Raw genomic sequence first — 6,000 nt, forward strand, 5'->3', positions numbered from 1 at the left:
CTCTAAAGTGCAGTGTAAACTGCAATTTTTCCGCCCATAAAATGGCATGATAATGATATCTACCATAGGATTGCTGTGAAAATTAGAAGAATGTCTGGCACAGATAAAGGTGTTTACGCTTATTTGTTGCTGTATGTAAATATTTGGAGTTGTAAGAAAACACAATCATCTAGGAAACTTCTATTAGATAATTAGAGAAAGTAAGAGATGATGCTGGCTGAGTAGGCAAGGGGATACATAATGAAGGCTCCTGTAGGTCCTGCTTAGAAGCTTAAATACATGACAACCATTTTCAAATGTAATATCCTCTTCACCTTTTTTAAGCTTGTCCTGATGCATTCTCCTAGGCAGATATAGTGTTTTTTTTAGTCTGTGTTCTAAAAAAACTTTGTGCAACCTCTGTTTGCACTGGCTAGTGGTCCTGTAGCCAGATAGTGCCTTAAAAACCAGGGGCCCTAACTTTTCGTCCTCTTGTTCCCATCTCTTCACACAGTGCTTGACAGAGTTAAGGGTTTAGTAAATCAGTGAATGAAAGGCATCATCAGGGTGATGTATATGATTTCAAACATGCAGTGTTAAGAACAGTTAGCAGAGACATGCCCCCAATACCCCACAAAACATCACACTCATGTTAACAGTATTACAATTCAGACAGTCTAGCTCTCTCATTTTAACTCAAAATTAGAGTCTTGTGACTGTGTACAGAGATGGGTCCCAGAATTTAAAACTGATGATTTGAAGAAAAAATAAAAAAGGTACAGTCAAAAGTTTAACCAAAATATAAGCCATTTTATAGATTATTTGTGGCATATAAATAATAGAGCCTATTAATTTCTATGCAAATAATATCTATTTATATCAATATTCAGTATTTTATAGGGACAGAAAGGAAAACATCCATTATTATATTTAACGTAATCTATTTTATGCTTGATTCTGTTTTCATCTTTGATTGAGAAAGGCTGTGGATCATTTTTCTATTTGAATGTCACCCTCCCTTATCTAATAGAAACTCCTATCCAGTTGAAGGGATTCTGACTAGGATTCCTATTTCAGCAATCTTGGTTATTTCTTTCAGTGATTAGTACCCATTGCTCCAACTGTTTTGTGCATCTTGGTATGATGAATTCCTCAGTAGCTCCCAGTTGCTTTCGGATGAAGCTCAAGCTCCTTGCTCTGTACGTAAAGCCCTGCGTGACCTGCTGCCTGCCTCTCCTGCTGCCTCGGGCCCAACACTTCTGTCCACCCTGCCCTGCTCTGCTTCAGCCCTGCCATACTCAGTACTTCCATGTCTGTGCCAGTCTCTGCCCTAAATCACATTTCCTTACCCCACGCACCTGGCTCAATCTAGCTAGTCGTTCCTGGTCTATCTAAACTTCAAAGTGAAACTTGGAGCATCTCCTCATCCAGGAGGCCTTCCCTGGCCCACTGGCTCCACGTCTAGCCTGGGTGTAGAATCCCTACTTGAGGACCCTCATGTTACTCTATGTATTCTGCAACACAGTATCTTGTGACTGGCTATTTATCCTCCTCTCCCCTATCAGAATATAAACATCCTTAGTGCCGATGCCTTGTCTTATGCCTGGTAAGCAGTAAATGAACAAGGCATGGAATGTGTGAGTAAGATGAATGAGATGGCTCAGTTTCTTATAGTACAGGAAAATGGACTAGTACTTCTTTGGCCTTATTGGATGAAGTTAGTCATCTTTCCATTCAAAGAGGACTTAACAGGTTTTTAGGTACTCTCATGGGTGTGTGGGTGTGTGATAGTATTTCATTTCACCACCACTACTGGCAGGATTCATATGTCTGCTACCTAATACAGTTCCTTGCACCTAACAGACATTCAAAACAAGGACATGGAGTAAATGAACAGATACCCCCGTGACATGTGCAGGGCTGGTGGTGGTATCCTGAAGGTCTGCTTTACTTGTTGAGTGCTTGTGGTGGTATCCTGATTGTCTGCTTTACTTGTTGAGTGTGTGTCTTTCTCCAGACTGTAAGACTTTAGATTCTGTAAAGATGGAATCATGTCTTATTTGACTTGCACTTCCAAATGCTAACATAGTGCCTGGCACGTAGAAATAGCAGGGACTGACAAGCTGTGCAGTGAGAATGAATGAATGAACAAACTAACCTGTAATTCCTGAAAAATTAACACAGAGCACTTTTTTAGCACAGATAGTCCCTAACTTACAATGGTTTAACTTAACAATTTTTCAACTCTAAGATAGTGCAAAAGCAATGTGCATTCGGTAGAAACCATACTTTGAATTTAGAATTTTGGTCTTTTCCCAGGCTAGCAATACGCCATATTATACTCTCTTGTGATACTGGGCAGCAACAATGAACCAGTCTGTTTCTTTCAGTACAGTATTCAGTAAATTACATGAGATATTCAACAGTTTATTATAAAGGAGACTTTGTATTAGATGATTTTGCCCAACTGTAGGCTGATGTAAGTGTTCTGAGCACATTTGAGGTAGGCTAGGCTAAGCTATGACGTTTTTGTAAGTTAGGCATATTATATGTATTTTTGACTTATGACGTTTTCAATTTGATGATGGATTTATCAGGACATAACCCCATCATAAGTCAAGAAACCATCTATGTTAGTTTGGTTTCTCAATGGAAATTAGGTATTTAGTTCTGTAACCATTGGCTTTTGTCAGTGGGAAATGTGATGTTGGAAAACCAAAATACATTCTTTAATAGGTAATGTGTGTGCTTGGTATAAAATCCAAACTTCCAAAAGAGTATACAGTGAAAAGTTGGTCTTAGTTCCTACCTCTATCCCCAAATAAACACAGCTGCTGTTTTTTGTGTGTATATTTCCAGAGAAAGTCTGTACACAGGTAAAGCATATATATTTTTTAAGTTGTCACTACTTTTTACATATAAAGCATTTCATTGTTTTCTCTCCTCCTTGTTTCACTTCAGAGTTTATTTTCTATTATTTTATATTATAAAGCTACCTTTTTCTTTTTATTGTCTGAATAATATTTATATATGAATGGGCCATAATTTAAACAACTACTGTCAGACATGTAATTTGTTTCCAATATTTTGTTCTCATTAATGTCTGTGCTAGAATGAAGCCTTGCATCTCTTTTTTTTTTTTTTTTTGTACACATTTGTATACGTGTAGAATAAATTTCTGAAGTAGACTTATTGGGTATTGCATTTTTTTTTTTACAGGTACTACTCTGTTATTCCCCATAGGGGTCATGGTGTATTTTAGAATGCTTTTCTAAAGAAACTTTAACTCTAAATACTATATGTATGCATTACTGTATGCAGTGATTAGCACCAGTGGTTACACAGAAAACTCTGTTCAAAAGTGGGTTTACAATGGTCTTTCATACACAGCACAGCATCTGGCGTGTGGTAGGCTAGATACCTGATGAACAAGTGAGGAGATGCAGGTGTGTGGAGCCAAGTAGGGGCACCTCCTGGGTGCTCATCCCTGTGTCTTCTGGGGGGAGCTGAAAGTCCCATGACTCCTCCTCAGACTCGTGTTTGTCTCATCTCACTCCCGGAACCTATTTGCTTTAGCGGATGTGTTTTAAGGGCTGCTCCATTGTGTGGCAGACTTGTGCTAGCACTGTGGGCACAGCAGGGTAAGGGAGACAGCCTCTGTCCTGAGGACCCATGGTATCTCTGGGGAAGCAGGTGAGACCCCCACTAGCACTTCCTTTCACAGCACCTTTGCCCACCGTTTCCTCTTCTCTGGTCATCCAGATCCTTCCAGGTCTTCAGGATCTTCTCTCTCTCCTACAGCCAAGCAAGCCCTCTCGTCTCTTCCTCCAAGAATGGTGGCGATAACACTCCATTGGCAAATACCTAATTCTGAATTGCTAGTGGACATGTGTGGGGTGTCCTGCATCCCCCAGTAAGCTCTGTGAGGGTCACAAATAAGTCTGTTTTATTTTATAGACCTTAAAGTACTTATCCGCAAGCCATTCAAGCAATAGTCATTGGTTAGTTAAAGCAGTACCCTAATCAATAGATTTACTATACTAGATATTTAACTTTTTAAAGTATTAGCCTTTGGCCGTCTGCATCTAATTTGTCCTAGCAATACTGATGCTTTTTGCAGGAAAGACTGTGATGCTCACTGTGTCTCAAGTATTCTGCATTAATAAAAACCTAGCTAAAGACGGGTGGTTCTGAGGAAAAAGTGGTCAGTTTGGTTTGAGGAAGGGGGAGGAGATGAAACCTGAACACGGTTTTGAAAGTCGAAATCTTGCAGGCTGGATGGGAGCAGAAAAATGTTGGACATAACAGGCTGTTGCAAGGGGGGAAAGGGAGTGTTGGCAGGCATCAAACGGCCTTGCTCAGTACCTCAACACTGAAGAATGTGTTTGGGAACACACAAGAAGTCGCTAGAGATTAGGTGCTGGGAGAGAAATGCAGGAGATGCATCTGCAGAGATAGGAAGGGCTGGGTCCCAGGGAGCCATGGAGGACAGACCAGTGCTTTGGGCTGTACTCTTTGGTGTGTCAGGATCCCTTAGGATGGAGCATATATAAACAGAGCCATGAGAAGTAAATACAGCAATGGACCCTTCAGTGTGATTGGGGAGTTTTCCTTTCGGTCGCCACCTAGTTTTTTAAGTAACAGAGTTTAGCTGTGGATAGCACATCAACATAAGTTCTCCAGTGTTAGTTCACTATAAAATTTTTAAATATATCTGAAAGTTCAGTCTCTTATCAGATGACAAGAATGCAAGGACTGCGCCAGGGTGGACTCATAGGAATTCATTTAATGTTTTCATATTGGAGGTTTCACGTAAAACACGCATTGCCATTCTGAAATCAAACCTGTGTCATAATGGCTAGAACTGTAGCTTTCATCATACTAACTAATCATTCTTCTGTCCTTACTGATCACAAATTTTTTATGTCCTTAATTTTAACGATTCTGTTGTGCGTTGTTTTCCATATACATTAATATTTCTATTAAATTTCTACATGCCTGCTTCCTTCACCTAAATCCTGCCATTCCCAACACAGCATATAATTATTAATTTCTTGATGAATAGAAATATATTTCATTTTCCTCTCTTTCAGGAACTTTCCTTCTGTTTATGGACTGCTTTTAAGAATAGTCAACTCACCAATGTGCCTAGTCAGTAAATGAATCCACTTGGGAACTTGAAAATCATCTTATTTTATTTTTATTTTTTTGCACAATTTTGTATTCTGTGAAGTGTTTTATTAAATGGTATGCTTTTAAATTTGGAAAGCCTGTTTTTTAAAAAGAGGAAAGAAAATCGATCTTATTTTGTGTCTCCTAATAACAGAAAGTGTGATTTGTATAGTAGTTAATAAAGCCTGTCTGTTGAAACTCCTTCTACTTTAATATAAGCCTCGAAAAACAAAGTCTTGTTATTTCAGCCCAGCTCTAAATTTTGCACACTTGAGAACCATACACAGCTGCAGCTCACTGCAGAAAGTCAAGAGTGTACATGTATTCCACATTTGAAGATGATTTGTCCATGTCAGTTATGGACCAATAAGTATGAAAGTGTTATGCCAAAAGTATTCTGTCACATGAAAGATTAATTATAAAGGCTTCTGAGGCGAGTGGCACTGACAGAATAGAAACCTGATTTTTGTGCTTCTCTGTCATTTGTTATGGAACATAAAGGTCATAATCCCTGTGGACAGTGTTACTGTGTTCATTCTCTTTTCCTAGTTTACTGGTGCATTGTGATTTTAATTCAGTATGCTCCAGGAGGATCTGTTTTATTTCTTCTTCTAGAAGCTCACACATGTACGTTTCCTTGTCTTCGAATTTCATGAACAGTCTCGCACATTGTTAAATTGTCGCTTTTTTACCTCAAAGACACATTTTCTCAAGGCATTCACTTTTTACAGTGGACCACATTTGGAGCATTGTGTTAACCACAGAAAGACTTCAAATAGTTTATCTTTTTCTTATCTTCTTATGATGCATCCTAAAACACAGTTCTCTACTCCTGCAGTTCAGACCTTT

At 38.9% G+C, this 6,000-nt stretch overlaps 1 protein-coding gene across 2 annotated transcripts in view; it reads left to right on the forward strand.

Annotated features, from left to right (window-relative positions):
• KHDRBS3 (KH RNA binding domain containing, signal transduction associated 3) overlaps nt 1-5,131 on the forward strand; it is a 215,032-nt gene extending 209,901 nt beyond the window's left edge. The window contains exon 11 of one of the 2 annotated variants that reach the window (XR_010021789.1): nt 5,073-5,131. The gene's annotated coding sequence lies outside the window, so the exon portion shown is untranslated. Of the gene's footprint in view, nt 1-1,078; nt 1,100-5,072 lie in introns of those variants that run through there. The other variant, XR_010021790.1, reaches the window with a different exon arrangement.
• Nucleotides 5,132-6,000: the final 869 nt, after the last annotated feature.

Source organism: Cynocephalus volans, chromosome 15 (genome assembly GCF_027409185.1).
Source record: "Cynocephalus volans isolate mCynVol1 chromosome 15, mCynVol1.pri, whole genome shotgun sequence".
In the NCBI taxonomy this organism is placed as follows: Eukaryota; Metazoa; Chordata; class Mammalia; order Dermoptera; family Cynocephalidae; genus Cynocephalus; species Cynocephalus volans.